Source organism: Lepidochelys olivacea, assembly GCF_965140295.1.
Source record: "Lepidochelys olivacea isolate rLepOli2 genome assembly, chromosome: 2".
NCBI lineage: Eukaryota > Metazoa > Chordata > Testudines > Cheloniidae > Lepidochelys > Lepidochelys olivacea.
The window spans coordinates 124,562,994-124,581,807 of record NC_140412.1 but is presented as its reverse complement, the minus strand read 5'-3'; the positions used below and the strand labels follow the sequence as shown (position 1 = coordinate 124,581,807).

General features: G+C 44.8%; 1 long non-coding RNA gene across 1 annotated transcript; it reads right to left on the bottom strand.

Moving 5' to 3' along the window:
- Window positions 1-10,892: 10,892 nt before the first annotated feature.
- On the bottom strand, window positions 10,893-18,466 carry LOC311516230. Its single transcript, XR_014710364.1, has 2 exons — window positions 17,864-18,466; window positions 10,893-12,413 (listed from the first exon to the last, which is right to left on the bottom strand). It is a non-coding gene; the product is annotated as an uncharacterized lncRNA (long non-coding RNA).
- Between the last annotated feature and the right edge of the window lie 348 nt (window positions 18,467-18,814).

Sequence of the window (18,814 nt, the reverse complement as noted above, 5' to 3'; positions counted from 1 at the left end):
AGAGAGATTGAAGTGTTCTCGGACTGGTTTATGAATGTTATAATTCTTGACATCTGATTTGTGTCCATTTAGTTTTTTGCATAGAGACTGTCCAGTTTGGCCAGTGTACATGGCAGAGGGGCATTGCTGGCACATGATGGCATATATCACATGGGTAGATGTGCAGGTGAATGAGCCTCTGATAGTGTGGCTGATGTGATTAGGCCCTGTGATGGTGTCCCCTGAATAGATATGTGGACACAGTTGGAAACGGGCTTTGTTGCAAGGATAGGTTCCGGGGTTAGTGGTTCTGTTGTGTGGTGTGTGGTTGCTGGTGAGTATTTGCTTCAGGTTGGGGGGCTGTCTGTAAGCAAGGACTGGCCTGTCTCCCAAGATATGTGAGAGTGATGGGTTGCCCTTCAGGATAGGTTGTAGATCCTTGATGATGCGTTGGAGATGGAGAGGTTTTAGTTGGGGGCTGAAGGTGACAGCTAGTGGCGTTCTGTTATTTTCTTTGTTGGGCCTGTCCTGTAGTAGGTAACTTCTGGGTACTCTTCTGGCTCTGTCAATCTGTTTCTTCACTTCAGCAGGTGGGTATTGTAGTTGTAAGAATGCTTGATAGAGATCTTGTAGATGTTTTGCTCCAACCCCTCAGACAGAGACAATGCGGTTGTATCGTAGAGCTTGGCTGTAGACAATGGATTGTGTGGTGTGGTCAGGGTGAAAGCTGGAGGCATGTAGGTAGGAATAGCGGTAATAGCTCATCTTAAGAGATCACTCTCCTTACAGTGTACAAGATAAACACCCATTTTTTCATGTTCCGTGTGTATATAAATCTCCTCACTGTGTTTTCCACTGAATGTGTCCGATGAAGTGAGCTGTAGCTCACGAAAGCTTATGCTCAAATAAATTGGTTAGTCTCTAAGGTGCCACAAGTACTCCTTTTCTTTTCATCTCAGAATCAAATTGGTGAGTTGTTGTGGGTCTGATATTTTCTTCACCACTAGAGGCGCTGTTCATTTGTTCTAGCTGATGGCTAGGAAAGAGGTACAATTTTTCAGCATGTTCCATTATCAGTTATTTAAAAGCCCTGATAGTAGGGGGAGTGCGAAGCTTAACATAGGACCAATAAAGCCCCTGGCCTGTCTTACAACCAGCTTTTTAATTTTGAGGGACAGTCTTTTATTGCTCAGATTTTTATAACCCCTAGTTTTCTTTTTAGTATGCTTAGATATCAGGGTTACATTGAGAAGTTTCCTTTTAAAGGGCTAAGTGCTATATCTGAGATGGCTGCTACCAGGGCATCAGAGGAAGAGCACAGAATATCTTTCCTTTTCTGTGGTCTGATATTGAGGAGTTTGAAAAGAGCCAGGTTTCTCTGCATATGCTAGACATGCTTGTGAGGGGGATACACTTTTTAAAAATGGTGCAGGACTGGTAAAAATTAATACTTGTCATGGTCTTTTTTCAAAATGTATACATAGGGTTAGTTTTGGCTGGGGGCAGGGGTTGGTCTGTCCTTAACCTGTAGGCTTCTGATGAAGAGTTTAAATCCACCAACAGGTACCCATAGGGTTTTATGGTAGAGTCCTCAAAAGCCTCCAAAAAGAATTGTTTTACCAGAGTATATTTGACACTCCAGTATGATGATTTGCAGTTTCTCGGAGGCTTTCAATAACCATATATTTTTGTATTTAAATTCATTTGGCTTTTCTTCCCCTGACAAAACCTGCTTTGCATGATGTATACAATATTCAGGTTCCTGTGGTGTACATATTTTGTAAAGGCTCTCTCTATTTCACCACTTTCAGAAGCAGACTCCATCAGGTCATCTATTACCAAATTCCCTTTATTACTAGGATAGAAGTGTTCATTGTTAAAAGTAATACATGGAAATTATGTAACAACTCTTTATACCGTGGCTGCCAACAGCTATAACGCCATACAGTATTTTCAGGTATGCACGGTAACGGCCTATTACTGTTTTATAACAATTGCTTTTGTTGTAAAAGTTGCAGGTTTTGTGTTGTTTTTAAATAGTTCTTGTCTCTACCAACCACTGCTTTTTTCATTCTCGTGATCCCTGGGCTGCTTTACCATAATCTCTTCTGCGTTCTCTCCTGCAGGGTTCAAACTGTAGTCCTGGATGAGGTCTTTTAAACTTTCAAAATTAATTTTCTAGCTAATCCTTGAGTTGTGACCCTTTTTACTTTCATACAGGCCTTTACCCCGGGCTAGTTTGTACCCATATGTTTTAGCACCTGCAGACACAAACTCCGCAATGGGTTCATCTGACAGTATTTTGCTGGTCACATCCCCTAAATAATCCCCAAGGGGCATGTTCCACAACCCTTCTTTACTCACAAAAATCACAGAATCAGTATCCGTAAAGACCCTACCCCTGTAAATGATCTAACAGCCAGTAGAGTTTTAGCCTGGGGTAAGCGGTTGTAAAGCACACTATAAACACATTAGTGTTGCTGGAATGGGTGCAGCGTGCTTTTGCATATTTGCAACACATTATGGCCGTGCTAAACTCACACGAGGACACCTCGTAATAAGGTACAAAGACATACTTGAAGAGCTCGTTGGGGTCTGTCACTGTACTGCTGTAAGTCAGATTTGTTCACTGACCACATTTTCCCCACAAGGAATTTAAAAATAGCTTTGAGACTTATCTTTTTGCAGGGTTTTCCTTTATCTTACTTGGATGCAAAACACATACCTTTTCTTTCATGGTACTATTCTGTTTAACATACTCCCCCAACTCATCTGTATGCTAGTGAGGGAACCCCAAGGCCTCTTGTTTCTGCCTGAGATGCATTTTAATGTAGTCTGAAAATGGTGTTTCAGAAGGGTGGTCCAAGTGCTAGACTTCCTAAATCTGTGATCCTCTACCCTTTATCTAAAGCCTCCACTACCATGACACACATTATTTTCCCACCTTGCATTTCAGGCCTGACAGCTATCTTCTTTAATCAATCATCTAAGGATAAAATAACTGATGTAACCTTCAGCATTATGAGCAATAAAAGCATATCCCTTAAAATGCTCATCTAAAAACATTCAAACAAACTCGCTGACATATTCTTCCCCTTTAAATTCCCAGCTGGTTTCTTTACCTAAATGCAAGACATAAAGATAATTTGGCACATGTACCCCTGTTTCTTCCATGCATTCAAAATCATAACACATCCTTTCACTCTTTTTGGAGAGCAGATATTACACCTATAGCACTCATGGCTATCTATGCTGTCTGTCATCTGATAACACAGGGGGCACTTGTTTTTACACTGATATTTAACATGGTAGAAGCCACACTTATCACAAAGACTTCTAGTTTTACAGTCAACTTAGTAATACAGTACAGTAGTAGTATTACAGTAGTAATAAAACCTTTACAGTTTACAAACCTATGCAATGCTCTACTTTTAAATAAGGCCTCAGTTAAGTCGCTTTGAGTGCTTTAGACAACTGGATATGTAACCACACCCCAAACGATCTTCAGATGATCACCCCACAGATCTCAGGAGACTTGCATATGACAGGAGGCAACAAGCTCTGCTTTGACATACTTGAAGTCCCATTTTGGAGAGCACAGAAGGTCACTTGTGAAAGCTTTTCGGGAAGGTTTCACTAGGGATGAAATTCACCCCAGTGCAGCAAGAGACCGAAGAACTGGGATTGAGGGGGCTGTAGAGTGAGACAGGGTGGGGGAAGAAAATTGGGGATTGGTCCTGCTTTGAGCAGGGGGTTGGACTAGATGATCTCCTGAGGTCCCTTCCAACCCTGATATTCTATGATTCTATGAAGACACCACCAGAGGGAGAGCACAAGCCTGTTGGAGCTAATTCCCAGGACAGCCAACAGGTGGTGCTGCTAGTGGTGTGTGAACCCTGTGACACTGTCATATCCAAATATCAATGAGGTCTTCCAGGATAAATAAACAATGGTCCAATTTATAGATGCTCAGCTGAACTTGCTCTGGCACATCATGATGAGTGAAAGAAGGACAAGGATATGCTGAGAGGCTATGGAATTTGCCATAGAACTTGACTCATTCCTTGCAGCAGCCCAGCAGACAAGGAAGCAGTTGTTAGTAAGGAGGATGGAAGCTGTTTGCCATGAGCCATGTAAGTGCAGATCTGTGTCTAACATGCAGGATGGAAAAGGGGATTCTAATCTGGTTCATGACATTTTTGAATAATTAGAAAAATTGTTAAATTCTGTTTGGAAAACAAGGGAAATTGGTGGTAAAGCAAAAAATTAAGGAAAGCGGATCAGTTAAATGCTGGTACTGTGGAAAAAACAAAAATGACGGTTATAAATTTAAGCAGGCCAGGCCAGAGCTTCACAAGTGCCTAGTAAAGGCCCTTTACTCAGTTTAGAACTCAGGGACAAGGGGCACTAAACTTTTGCCCCTTCACCTGAGAGGTACAAAGATTAGTCCCCTCCCACCCCCAATTTTTGTTTGGATCTGGGCAGTTTGGTTATTGAATATGTAATCTGATCAGGAAATGCACAGGAATGGTGACTCAAATGTAAGTTATTAGACCAGAGATGCAAAAAGGCTAGGGAATAGGGGATACAACCTTATGAACTGCTTAACTGGTCTCAAATGGAGCCAGTGAGTGGGGGGAAATGTGGGAAAACTGGATCGCTGGAATTTGAGCTGGAAGTCTGGATAGCTAAGACAGTGGATGAACTAATCATTTTGGATTTCATTGTGGCTAATAAATGCCAGGAAAGGTGTCCTACAAATTCACTCTGTGGAAGTTCCTGTTAAAAATGTAGCCCTAGTGAAGCCTATGATTTGTGGACAGTTGGTTTGCAGTGTCCTTCTCCAGGGGCAGAAATTGTAACCGCTTATGCTGTGGCAGCTTTCCAGCAAGGGAAAGATGGGGAGTGGTTAAGACCTGCTTTGAGACAGGGAATGTACACAGAGTCCTATTTGGGGAAATTTTAGGGTATGTCTACATGGTGCAATTAAAGCCCCCTGGCTGGCGTGTGCCAGCTGACTCGGGCTCACAGGTTCAAGATCTGGGGATGTTTAATTGCAGTGTAGACTTTCAGGCTTGAGCTGGGGCCTGGGCTCTAGGAGTCTGTGAGGTGGAAGGGTCCCAAAGCTCAGTTTGCAGTCTGAACCAGAAGGTCTATGCCTCAATTAAACAGTCCACATCTCAAGCCTGTGGACCCAAGTCAGCTGGCACAGGCCAGCCACAGATGTCTAGCATCTAAGGGTATGTCTGCATGGCAATTAAAGTCGGAAGCAAAATGGATTTTTGTTCACTTGTTGAACGTTTCTGAGAAACACAGGCAGAGCTGAGATGGGGTGTTATGCTGGAAGTTGTCAATGACTACCATTAAGTGGGGTTTTGTGTACAGACAACATAGACCTTATTACAACTGATGGGTGTGCTAATAAGTAAGAACCCTTTTCAGGCTAAACAGAAGATCAACGAAGCCCCTTTATGGGGAAAGATAGCTGCAGATAATAGAAGCTACTCCCCAAGACAATCAGCCAAGTGGTTTGACTTTGCCATGTGGTCTAATTTCCCTGGAGCTAATTGCAGACATAAGGGTTAAGGGATTGTTTGGCAAGCTATGTACGTTAGAGGAAAAAGTGAGCAGTCAGCATGACTAGCAGTTGAGAGAATGGCCCTGAAAGGAAGCAGAGGGATAGTGCTCCTTGGAGCAGATGATTCAATAGAAAGGCAGATTGGGGAATTGTGAGCACGGAAACTGCCTGCTGTTTGTTTCTAGTGGGTTCAGGGAAATAGGACTTAGTGTACATTCTTTGTAAATAAACAGGATTGCACCAAAGAAATACCTGACTCTATCACTGGTTGCTCCTCCCAATAGTAATAGCCTGGTGAGGTTCTGAATATTGATGAACCTCTCAGGTTAAAAAGGGGCAACACTAGATTAAATATGCTCGATAGGAAACAACTTTGAGACAAGATCAGAGAAGTAGAACAAAAAACTGTTATCCAAGACATGTCTCTGCCTTCTCCCTGGAAATTATACTTCAAATGTTTTATTTATGCAATTAAATAACTGGATTCTATTAATCTAGACAAACTATAACTGATTTTTACAGTTAACTCAGGGGAAAAAAATCACTAATCCGTGATTCCCAGTGGAGATTGGGCCAATGAAAATTCTTGATCTCAACATCCCACAAATTTAAAAGTTTAAATCGAGATTTGAACCTGAGCTGTGTAGCATGGGCCATATCTCTAACTTCTTTGAGAACTGCAGATGGAGGGAGTCCCATGCTTACACTAGGTATACTTTATTAGTGAGCAGAGTCCCAGAAGAGGACACTCTTAGCTGCTGCCATAACAACTATAGGAAATTGGGGGATAGGAAAGGTGATGTGTATGCACCTCAGGTGTAGGACATGATTCCTTCACTGGATTATAGAAAGCATGCCCAGGGCTTTGATATGGGGAAAAGAGTAACAAGACTGTCCACCCCATTAAACTATAGACTAACAGACATAAGGTGTCACAGGACTCTTTGCCGCTTTTACAGATCCAGACTAACACGGCTACCCCCTGATACTTCACCCCATTAGCAAATGTTGGTTCATGTCATGGGTGAAAGTAAGTCGGGGGACTTACCGGTACGCTGGGTATAGCGCTGGCCCCGAGAAGGGGCGGGGCCTAGGGTGGAAGGGGCGGGGCTGAGGGGGTCAGAGCAGTCCCAGCCCACCCTGTAAGGTAAGTGCCCCCCTCCTTCTTCTCATCCTTCTCCTCCCCCCTCCCCCACCGGGGTAGCAGCAGCAGCCGCCGCCCAGGGCTCCCCTGCTTCTACTGCCCCGGTCCTTTAATTAGCCTCCGGAGCCCTGGGGAAGTGGCAGGGCTCCAGCGGCTATTTAAAGGACTGGGGCAGCAGAGGCAGCTGAAGCCCCAGTCCTTTAAATAGCCCCTGGAGCCCCCACTACTCCAGGGCTCTGGGGGCTATTTAAAGGGCTGGGGCAGTAGAAGCAGGGGAGCCCAGGGCCCTTTAAATAGCCGCCGGAGCCCCACAGCCACTACTCCAGGGCTCCAGCAGCGGGCCTCTGGAGGCAATTTACAGGGCCTGGGACTCCAGCCACTGCAGGGAGCCCCAGGCTCTTTAAATTGCCCCCTGGGGAAGCCGGGCTGCCCCAGTATGGTGCCCCGGCTGTTGCTGGTATGCTGTACCGGGGTGTACCGGCTTACTTTCACCTCTGGTTCATCTTAGGAATGGTAGATTATCACATGGAGTAGATGTGGCTCATTAGACTTCATTCTGGAATACCTAGGAGGTAGGAATAGCCCTGTTGCAAAGCCTTGGATAGTCTGGTGCTGATGGAAGGAACCCCAGGAGAAGCCAAGGTTAGCCAATGATGGTGTGTATCTAGTTTTTGTTTTTGAATTACCTTTTTGTTGATTAAATCAGATCCTAAAGGGATGGCTTTGATTTATAAACAGGGGAATATAGAGTAGGAAGGGTGTATTACCTTTATATTTGACACTGATGTGACTCCTACTGTAATGCTGGGATCACAGTTCAAGAAGGATGCTGAAAACTTGGAAAGGGTTCGCAGAAGAACCTTGATAGTGATTAAAGGATTGGAAAATATACTTTATCGTGTTAGACTCAAGGAGTTCAATCTATTTAGCTAATCAAAAAGAAGGTTAAGAAGTGACTTGATCACAGTTCATAAGTACATACATGGGGAACAAAACTTTCATACTAGGCTCCTCAATCTAGCAGAGAAAAGATAAGATGAAGTGGAAGTTGAAGCAAAAGAAATTTACTGGAAATAAGGTGGAACATGTGATGGGTTGCCCCCGCCCTCCCCCCCCCCCCGCAACCCTCTTCTGGGATGCCACCTGATGTACCTGGATTTCACTGAGCCTCTCTTGCTCAACTCTCTCTCTGCTTTGCTGAATTAGGCTCTCCGGCCTCTTGCAGCAGCACACACAGGGCCACACCCAGCTGCAGTCACAGGCTGATGTCCGCTCTGGATGAGGGGATTTTCCCAGTACTCATGTGCACACCCCTTTTGGGAGATAAGCTGGAATGCTTTTTTGCTGTGACCTGGGTCAAACAGTTCCCATAGTGTAGAGCTATCTGTGAGAGGTTTCTCTTGTACACAGTTCTTGGGGTAATCCTTATACTTGTGTGCATTTCTTCAATAAGCCACTAACATGGTTTGGCCTCATCCAATGTAGCACATTTGAAATACAGGGATATGGTCCATATTCCCAGCTTCAGATACAAAAATAATACATGCATACAAATTGGATAAATACATTGAGTAAACTATATAACCCTTCCAGTGATATCTTACAAGACCCATCTTGTGTAAAGTATATCTTAGTTATACCACATTAATATCCTAACCATTTTTCTATGAAGAACATGGAGTGAAATGTCCCAGAACATTTTAACAGTGATGGTAACTAACCACCAGAACAATTTACCAAGAGTTGTGCTGGCTTCTCCATCACTGGCAATTTTTAAAATAAGAGAGGATGTTCTTCTAAAAGATGTTTTAGTTCAAACAGGAATTAAATCAGGGATATTCTATGGCCTGTGTTATGCAGGAGGTCAAACTGGATAATCACAGTGATCTCTTCTGGCCTTAGACTCTCTGACATTGACTCCTTGAGCCAGGGCAGGTCCACAACATTTTGGCGGGGAGCTCAAATGAAGCCCCCTCACTTGGGCCAAAACTTTGAAAGGTCTCAATTCCGCCTTCTCTCTGTTCTACTCCTCTCATGGTACTGCTCTGCTACCTACCCCAATAAAGGAGAACTAACAACTTCAAATGCCTTGTTCAAAAATTTTAAGTAACACTTACATTTGCTGTTCAGGCATTTGAAATTTAACTTCTTGTCTGCATAGTAAACACTAGCATTTTTATCTGTTTGAATAACCAAAGTGGTGCTTTCCGTGCCTTCTTGATTGCAAAGATTTGAACAGCTTCCTGAAGGTCCACAGTCTGGGCCAGCTCATACTCTATTGAGATGGTTGCAAGGCCGACCAGCCTCTCCTGTGTCATTGTGGAGTGTAGATGTGTTTTTATTAACTTCAGCTTGGAGAAGCTACATTCTCCATTGGCAACTGTTACAGGAAGTGTTAGAAATATGCACAGAGCAACAAAAGCATTTGGAAAGAGGATGGTCATCATATCTGTGCACATATATTCCAGAACAGCCTTTGGAGTTGATCCTGCTCAAATGTGTCTTGAAAGGGCTTTCAGATCATCACCTAAATCACTTGCATCAATATCGCGCATGTCATCATGTGTGAACACTGTCTCTAGTGCCCTGCATTGTTGGTGTAGGTCATCTTCAGGTATAGTGAGGACTTTTTGGAATATCATACAACATCCCAAATATACTGCTGTGTTCCTTGAGTTGCATGAAATGTTCTTCAACTGACTGTATTGCACATTCTAACACCTGGTTAAAGAATTCAACTTTGAATTGTTGTTTGGGGTCTCTGATGGGATTATCCCGTGCCCCATAATCAAAATGTCGTCTTTTTCGGTGACTCTTGTATTCTTGAATGGGTGGGAAATTAGCTTCAGTGTGAAGTTCCTCTGCCAACTTCTGTGCACTCTTCAGAACGTTTTGAAATCCCTCATCTGACTGGTAGAACTGTACGTATGACTCTGTTTTGTCCAGTTGTTCCATTGCTCCAGATATATCAAGGTCAACACCTTGGAGTCTCTTGCTTACAACATTTATTTCAAACAGTATGTCATGGCACAACAGTAAACAACACAGAAATTTGAAGTTATGTATGTTTCTGGTGATTCCATTTCCCTCTGCCACTGTTCTCCCACCAACAGTTCCTGTCATAGCATTATCCTCCATAATGGCAACTATGGCATCATCTATCTTCCCAATTTGGTGTTTGATAGGCTTGATCGCCTCCATTCGACTTTCCCATCATGTGGCACTCAGTGGTTCCAGTGTCAGAGAGGATGTTCCCAGATGTTGCTTCAAAATTTGCCATTGATGAGTTGATGCAGAGAAAAATACATAGATGCTTTGAATTACATTAAAAAATTCAGCAGCCTCACTAGAAGCTGATACTGCATCACTGACCACCAAGTTCAATGAATGAGAACTGCATTGGACAAAAAAAGCTTGAGGGTTTAACTCTCTGATCAGTGTCTGTACTCCTCTGTTCTTTCCTCTTATGCTGGCATCATTATCATAGTCCTGAGCTCTCATGTCAGCTATCGCAATTCCCGTATCTTCCAACTTTTTAAGAAGCACATTTGATGATACTACAGGAGCTGGTATGACAATGTCAATAAATTCTAGAAAATGCTCTCTGACAGTCACCATTGCAGGGACATTTTCACTAGGTTCTGTTGCTGTTACAAAAGGCACCATTAAAGTCATTTGTTCCGTATGGCTGATGTCAGATGTGCAGTCCAGAATAACATAGTAATATTGTTAGCCGACGGCCAAGGATGTTTGGTGAGGTGCCAGCTATGCCCGTTTATACCATCCGTGACTTTAACCGCTAGGACGCACTGTCCCTTCGTGGCGGGCAGCCTGGGCTAGGCTGACGGATGCCCCAAGGTCCTAACCACCCGTGACTTTAACTGCTAGAGCTCAGAGCTCCTTCGCAGCGGGCAGTCAATACTGACTGACAGGTGCCCCAATGGCAGCACTAAGAGCCTCTCCACACCCGTGACTTTAACTGCTAGAGCTCAGAGCTCCTTCGCAGCGGGCAGCCAGGATTGACTGACAGGTGCCCCAAGAGTTTGCCCCGTGGAGGCGGCACAACTCAACGCTAGGCTCTTAGTACTCTCACCTAATGGCCAGGCTTTAGAGCCAAAACGGCTGAGGTTCTTTAATTGTGTTGGCTGCTTTACAGTAAACCAGAGAAAACAAGTCAGGCTTATGCATAAATGGTTACCAAAATTTATTAAGCTAGATTCTAATCATGTGGTTACAAAATTGCTAGTGCCTACTTATTTAAATGTAGAGATGTTATACACACAAACAAGTTACAAAACTGAAGCCACAATCCCAAAGAAAGAAAACAAAGTATAGAGCTCTATGTCAAAATATGTGTACACTAAAGATAGGAGATCAGGTGTGGGTGCTTCTTACCCTCCTTGCATCTCTCGATTCCAGCGGTGCCAAGCCAGGATCGGTCACTCAATTCCGCGGAAAGACGAATAAGGGACAAGGCGTAGGGACCCTCTTAGCTGCAGAAGCCTTGGGAGGCTGTCACTTATCTGACCAGCAGATAGATAGTGAAAAGCACTCAAAAATCATGGTGCTGTAGGTCCCCTACTTATACCTCTGTACTCCTTTATTCTCTTTCTCCTTTCTTATGCCAAATTGAGGCTGGTCTGTCGGGGTGACGCCAGCTTTCGCAAGAGTAGTTTACACTTGCAAAGGAGAGAAACAATAAGTGTCGACTACTGGACATTTCTTTTATCAGGGTAAATATTTTCCCAACTAGGATGTTGGTGTGTGTGCATCACGCTATTTAGTAGGGGCTAACAGCCATGTCTGTCACAGGGCCTCTGCCTGCTGTGAGCTTAATCGTTGTATCTGTTCCCAGAGGCACATTGTAGCAGCACACCTGTGCTTTCACAGCTTCAAAGGCTGTGCTGGAATATATGTTAAGTGCCCTGTTCCTGCTTCCTCCTGTGTTTCCAGCAATGCTGGTCTGAGAGGGGGGGGGGCTGGCTGTCTGGCTACATTCCACCCCCTGATGCACCACACTACATCCCAGATTGCAAGGTGGCGGTGATGCCAGCACCTCTTGCCCTCCTTGGGGAAATCTAGAAATACCCAACAACCAAATTAGAGGATGAGGGTTCGCGGAATTGGTTAGGATCCCTTTTTAGCTCTAGGTATCTGATTTGCGTGGAGGACAGAGCAGTTTGAATCAAACGCTTCATAATACATAAAGTTACACAAAAAACAATTACAATAATTAAAATGGTTAAAACAGTATTCACAACCGAATGTAAAAACGGGGAGAGGGAGAATCCCAAGTGTTGAGCTAACCATTGCATCCATGAGGTTTGTCCATTCTCAGCCACTGCATGTAGTGGTACAAATTCAATTCCCAGTCCATTGGTTGAATCTAGCAAGGTGCACATCCAGCAATTTGTAGCACCAGCAGCTGAGGCGATGGTTTGGATTGCTCCCCGAAGAGGATGTTCTGGTATTGCCAAGGTGACTGGAGCCAACAGAAGGATCATGAGGGCTTGCAGGAACATATCTCTGGTGGGTCGTGTTCTAGCTAAAAAACTTATTTTAAAACCAAAAGCAAAAATTACACCTGCTATTATAAGTAATGGCAAATATATCAACAGTCCATAGTAGTCTCTAGTGATCAAACAGGTCTGCTGCATGATCCATTTTGCTGACAGGTTAGCTGGCAGGTTGCTCGGAACGATGGGACCATTCCTGCAATAAATCACATGGTCAGCCGGTCTTGGATGCGATCCAAGCCTCTGTAATGGTTATTAGCCTTTTATCAGCATTTAAGGCACTCCATACACCTTTCTCTTTATAGGCGTGCAAAACGCAGGTAAAGGTTCCCAGGGCTGGGTGTTTAATCACAACAGTATCTCCGGGAGCATACTTGGAACTGTGCAGTGGTGTTCTGGCAGGGGAGATAGCTTTCCCTGTAGGGAAGAATCCCCTGCTGATTGGACTTCCTGTAGGAGTCTGTCTGTTGTTTAATCTCTGCACCACTTCGTCCAGTCTGTCTCCCCATGTGCCATCAGTAGGCTTCAAATGATTCTTTAGCAACCCATTCCAGCGCTCGACCATGCCATTAGATTGAGGTCGATATGGAAGGTGGAAAGTCCATTGGACTCCATGGTTAAGGGTCCATTCCCTTACAAGTTTATTCTTAAAATGCGAACCATTATCTGATTGGATTTCTTGAGGCATTGGGACAATTGCTGTTAAGCGGTTTAGTCCCATAACTGTGGACAACCCTGTTGCCAATCGGGTTGGATATGCAAAACCAATCCCTGAAACAATTTCTACTCCAGTCAAGATGTATTTCCACCTCTGCCTTGTAGTGGGCAGTGGTCCGACATAGTCGACCTGCCAGGTTGCCCATAGTGTTTTTCCATCTCTTAGCCTGGCAAACCTTTGTCCTTCTGCTATATGTTTTCTAGTCTCAGCACAAATAGTGCAGGCTTGTACCAGGTCTCTAGCCTGTCTGTGGGTGATAGGCCACCCCCTGATATGTGCTTGCCGCACTAACTCATCACTTCCTGTGTGTCCTAAATTATCATGTAACCATGAATATAAGCGTTCCCATTCTACTTGTGTGGTAAAGAGCTGGGCAGCTGCATCGGCTAAATTGTTTAACTGTGCAGCTGGGGTATTATTCCTCTGATGAGCTGAGACATGTCCTATAGACAGGGGTTGTTGCAGGGCATGCTGATATAACCACTTCCAGTATTCCAGTCCCCAGACTGGTTTACCTCCTATTTCCCAGTGGTTATTTTTCCAGTTAGTGATCCACTGAGTGGCACCTGCCCATACCGCATAGGAGTCCGTATATACTGCGGTGGCTCCTGCTTCACAGGCCAGTTTAATTGCAGCCAATTCTGCAAGTTGTGCTGACCCATCAATTTCAGCAGTTAGGGGTGCTGCAGAGGTGTCTGCAGGCACTGCTGCAGCTTTTCCCTTCCATTTTCCTTTTACCAGCCTGGCACTGCCATCAGTGAACCATACTCCCTCAGGCTTAGAAGGATCAAATGGGGCAGCATCCTTAATGGGAGACTGCTGTGGAGGCAGGCGGTATTCATCAGGCATTCCTACTTTCCATAGGGATTCCTGAATCATAGTGGGGTTTTGTGCAGTGTCTGCACTCCCTACCCTGTGGTGTATGTAAAGTGCCCATCTTTGGATAGTCATCTTTTGTGCTACACCAGGTGGTAACTCTTTCCCTTCCAATATAGGTTTAATGATTGGAAGAGGAGTGTGAATTGTGATGTCCTTATCCTGAGTTAATTCCTCAGTTTCTCTCAAGGCTGTGTAAGCTGCCAGAAGCACCTTCTCATAAGGTGTGTAGTTAGCCTGTGACCCTTGCCATGACTTGGAACCAAACTGAATTGGTCGTCTGGGAGCAGTGTCACTTTCTTGCCAGAGAGCATAAGACATTCCAGTGGCTCCCACAGTTAGGTACAAATGGAATGGGGCTTCAGGATGTATGGGACCCAGAGCCTGATAGGTGTGTATCTCCCCTATCAGTTGCCTGAGGGCTTCCTCATGGGCAGGAGCCCATTCCCAGGCAGCACTTTTCTTTAACAAATTGTACAATGGTCTGGCTATAATGGCAAAGCCAGGTACATGTTTTCTCCAAAACCCCAGGGTTCCCAAAATCTGTCTCAATTGATCTTTACTTTCAGGGGAGGGTGCCTGATTTAGCTCTTGCACAGTGTCATTAGGCACAGACCTCCTACCTCCCATCCATACAGTACCTAAGAATTTTATCTCTTGGGAGGGACCTTGGCATTTCTCAGCTGGTAACTCTAAATTAAGGGCTTCTAGTGCTCCTTTGATTTGATTCATAGCCTCCTGTACCTCTTCTGGGGTTTTCCCACCTATTAAGATGTCATCAATGTATTGCACAGTTTGTACATTGTGTGGCAGTATAAGGTCATCTAGGACCTTTGCCAGTGCCCCATGGCAAATAGTGGGTGAGTGTTTAAACCCTTGTGGCATTCGGGTAAAAGTGTATTGTACACCTTTCCAAGTAAAAGCAAATCTTTCCTGGTCAGCTGGTTGCAAAGGGACTATGAAGAACATGTCCTTTACATCTAATACTGCTAGCCAGGGTTTATCCCAGGTTTGTATGGTGTTTACAATATCTGTTATGCTAGGGACTGCTGCAGTTAATGGTCCAGTGTTACTGTTTAGCTTCCTATAGTCTATAGTGAGTCTCCATTTGCCATTTGGTTTCTTGATGGGCCACACAGGAGAATTAAAGCGAGAGTGGGTACGAATTAAAATTCCTCGCTGTTCCAAATCTTTGATCAGGTCAGTAACAGGGCTTATGGCCTCAGCTGGGACATTATACTGCTTTATGTTTGTTACTGTTGAGGGCGGGAGAGCAGGCGCGCTGCTAAGTAAGTTTACAGAATAGTGGGGAGGGCTTTCCTCTTCCAGATGGGTGGCATGAGGAACAGAACTGACTCCAAAAGCCCATCTTTCCCCATTAATCCTTCCCTTCTTTCCTCTTAAAACGTCCATGCCCAGTATGTTGGCATTGCCCAAAATCACCTCATATTTTCGGGGCTGATGGTGGGGTTGCAATGGGATATCCAGTTTTATCTTAACTAATGGGTAAGTTATGGTACTGCCATTTACCCCTGTAACAAGTACTTGCTTTCGGCCAGTAGGTGGCAAGCCCTGAAAACTTTCTCGCTTAATCATGGACCTTTGAGCCCCTGTGTCCATTAAGAAAGGAATAATGTGTTTGTCATTTACAGTTACATGTATCCGGGGGTCTTTTGCTGTTGTTTTCTCCTCTTTGGATTTAAGCTGGTTTATTAGGAGAGGAGATTGACCCCCGCAAGCTAGTTTCCCTGCTCTGGTAACTCTTGCAGTTGCTGCAGCAATGGAGTATACCGGGTGTCTGCAGGTGGGGAAAGAGGAGAGAGCTGCAGAGGTGCACTGGGAGTAGCATTAGTTGTCTCCCAGTCAGCTCTTCTAAAGGTGGTGAATAATTTTAGCCGCTCTGTGGGCAGTCCATTTATCACATCTCTGGGATAACCTAAAGCCAGACATTGTCTCCACAACTTGGCTCTAAGCTCCTTTTCCTCCTGGGTTGGCTCTCGCTTGTTTTTATGTCCTTTAGATGGTGCCCCCTTGTTTCCCTGAAGGGAACGCATCTTAGCTTTGCCTGTCAGTGCTCTGATGTCTCCGAATTCTCTAAAGTATGACACCAGAAGGTTTAGCAGTGCCCGAAAGGTACTGTTATGTGCTGCAGCTTCTGATCTAAGGGACAGTGCCATAGCCCTGTGGTTACTCGGAACTCCCTTAAGCAGGGGTCTGAGATCATCTACATCTACCTGACCCTCCCATGGGCTTTCATAGGCTAACTCTTGAGGGTTTTGGCCAAGCATGCTAATAACAGCCACAGTTAATAGAGCTGTTTTTACCTCATCTATGTTGGTCCAGTGCATTACTGTGGGTTCATCTCGGTCTGCTGGGTAAATACCTCTTGCCCATCGACAAGCCAGAGACCAAAGTGTTTTAGGGGTGTTCCCCTCTGAATGTTCCAGGAATATTCCTGCACCTAAGTTAAGGCGCTCAGTTTCTTGGGCTGTCAGGCGTATATATCCACCCCCAGTGTCCCAGAGGCGGACCAGCCACTCTATTATACCTTCCTCAGGCTTTTTAGCAAAATCTCCCTGGATTGTTTTTAACTCCATGGGAGTATATTGGCGGGTGGTAATTTTGGTAAAGTGTGTTGGAGCTTTACTCCCTTTTCCCTTTTTACCTCCCTTCTTTGTTTTTGAAGAGGTGGATGGATAATTGTCATCCCCTTCTTCATCCAGCTCTGCCCCACTCAAATTTTCCTCATGTTCTTCTGATTTGTGATGTGTGATAGCTGGTCTTAATTTTACAGAGGGACCTTCCTCCTCAGAGGAGGGGGACTCATTTGCTGAATCCCAAATGTCTCCATCCCATTCCTCAGGGTCTAGCCAGAGAGCAGTCTCAACTTTAGCCCGGTTGATACTGCGTGTTTTAGTCTCCAGTTTTTCCCTTCGTTCTATCCCTTCTTTCTCAATTAAGGGAAGTAATCTTTTCTGAAGATGTTCCATATCCCTATTCAGTGTTCTTACTCTGGTATCTAAATTCTGGCATTCCTGGCGCAGTGTGTCCCTTTCCTGTTGCAGCCTATTAAATTCTATTGCCAGACCATGATAATCCTTACAGGCAGCTTGCCAAACGTTAGTAAGCAGCCATATACAAGCACCTTTTCCTTTCCCTTTCTTCATCTTGCAGGCAGTTCTCCAGTTACAGAAATGCTGCCAGATCTCTGCTGGTTTTCCCCAATATTTCTCCAGCAGTTCTTTGCTCCACAGAGGGTTTCCCCATCCCTCTTGGGTCAAACTTTTCTCTAGCTCAGGGAATTCTGTGGTGTTTATCATGACTGGTTTCATTGTGTTACTGTAGTGCAGCCTATATCACAATCCTGTTCGTGACGCCAATTTCTGTTAGCTGACGGCCAAGGATGTTTGGTGAGGTGCCAGCTATGCCCGTTTATACCATCCGTGACTTTAACCGCTAGGACGCACTGTCCCTTCGCGGCGGGCAGCCTGGGCTAGGCTGACGGATGCCCCAAGGTCCTAACCACCCGTGACTTTAACTGCTAGAGCTCAGAGCTCCTTCGCAGCGGGCAGTCAATACTGACTGACAGGTGCCCCAATGGCAGCACTAAGAGCCTCTCCACACCCGTGACTTTAACTGCTAGAGCTCAGAGCTCCTTCGCAGCGGGCAGCCAGGATTGACTGACAGGTGCCCCAAGAGTTTGCCCCGTGGAGGCGGCACAACTCAACGCTAGGCTCTTAGTACTCTCACCTAATGGCCAGGCTTTAGAGCCAAAACGGCTGAGGTTCTTTAATTGTGTTGGCTGCTTTACAGTAAACCAGAGAAAACAAGTCAGGCTTATGCATAAATGGTTACCAAAATTTATTAAGCTAGATTCTAATCATGTGGTTACAAAATTGCTAGTGCCTACTTATTTAAATGTAGAGATGTTATACACACAAACAAGTTACAAAACTGAAGCCACAATCCCAAAGAAAGAAAACAAAGTATAGAGCTCTATGTCAAAATATGTGTACACTAAAGATAGGAGATCAGGTGTGGGTGCTTCTTACCCTCCTTGCATCTCTCGATTCCAGCGGTGCCAAGCCAGGATCGGTCACTCAATTCCGCGGAAAGACGAATAAGGGACAAGGCGTAGGGACCCTCTTAGCTGCAGAAGCCTTGGGAGGCTGTCACTTATCTGACCAGCAGATAGATAGTGAAAAGCACTCAAAAATCATGGTGCTGTAGGTCCCCTACTTATACCTCTGTACTCCTTTATTCTCTTTCTCCTTTCTTATGCCAAATTGAGGCTGGTCTGTCGGGGTGACGCCAGCTTTCGCAAGAGTAGTTTACACTTGCAAAGGAGAGAAACAATAAGTGTCGACTACTGGACATTTCTTTTATCAGGGTAAATATTTTCCCAACTAGGATGTTGGTGTGTGTGCATCACGCTATTTAGTAGGGGCTAACAGCCATGTCTGTCACAGGGCCTCTGCCTGCTGTGAGCTTAATCGTTGTATCTGTTCCCAGAGGCACATTGTAGCAGCACACCTGTGCTTTCACAGCTTCAAAGGCTGTGCTGGAATATATGTTAAGTGCCCTGTTCCTGCTTCCTCCTGTGTTTCCAGCAATGCTGGTCTGAGAGGGGGGGGGCTGGCTGTCTGGCTACAAATATCTTGCTGACTTCAGATCTGCCACTATCTTCTGTTCGACTTTTGTTGCCAGTAACTTTTGTTGCCAGTATGATGTCATATTGAATTGTTTTTCCAAGGTAGTGGTGTATGTACATTTCTTGGGTGGTGACGACGCTTAGATGCTCCTGGAGTACAGCATCAAACTCTGCCATCAGCTCCACAGTTTTAAGGAAGTTTCCATTGTTTGGCACATACAACTGATCTGAAGTGCCATGTAGTGTTCGGTTTTGGGTGGCAAGCATTCTCACAATGGCAGTGAGCCTTTTCAGAACATTTTGTCAGTAAAGAGACTCTGAAGCAATTTTCTTTTGATGCTGATCATCTATT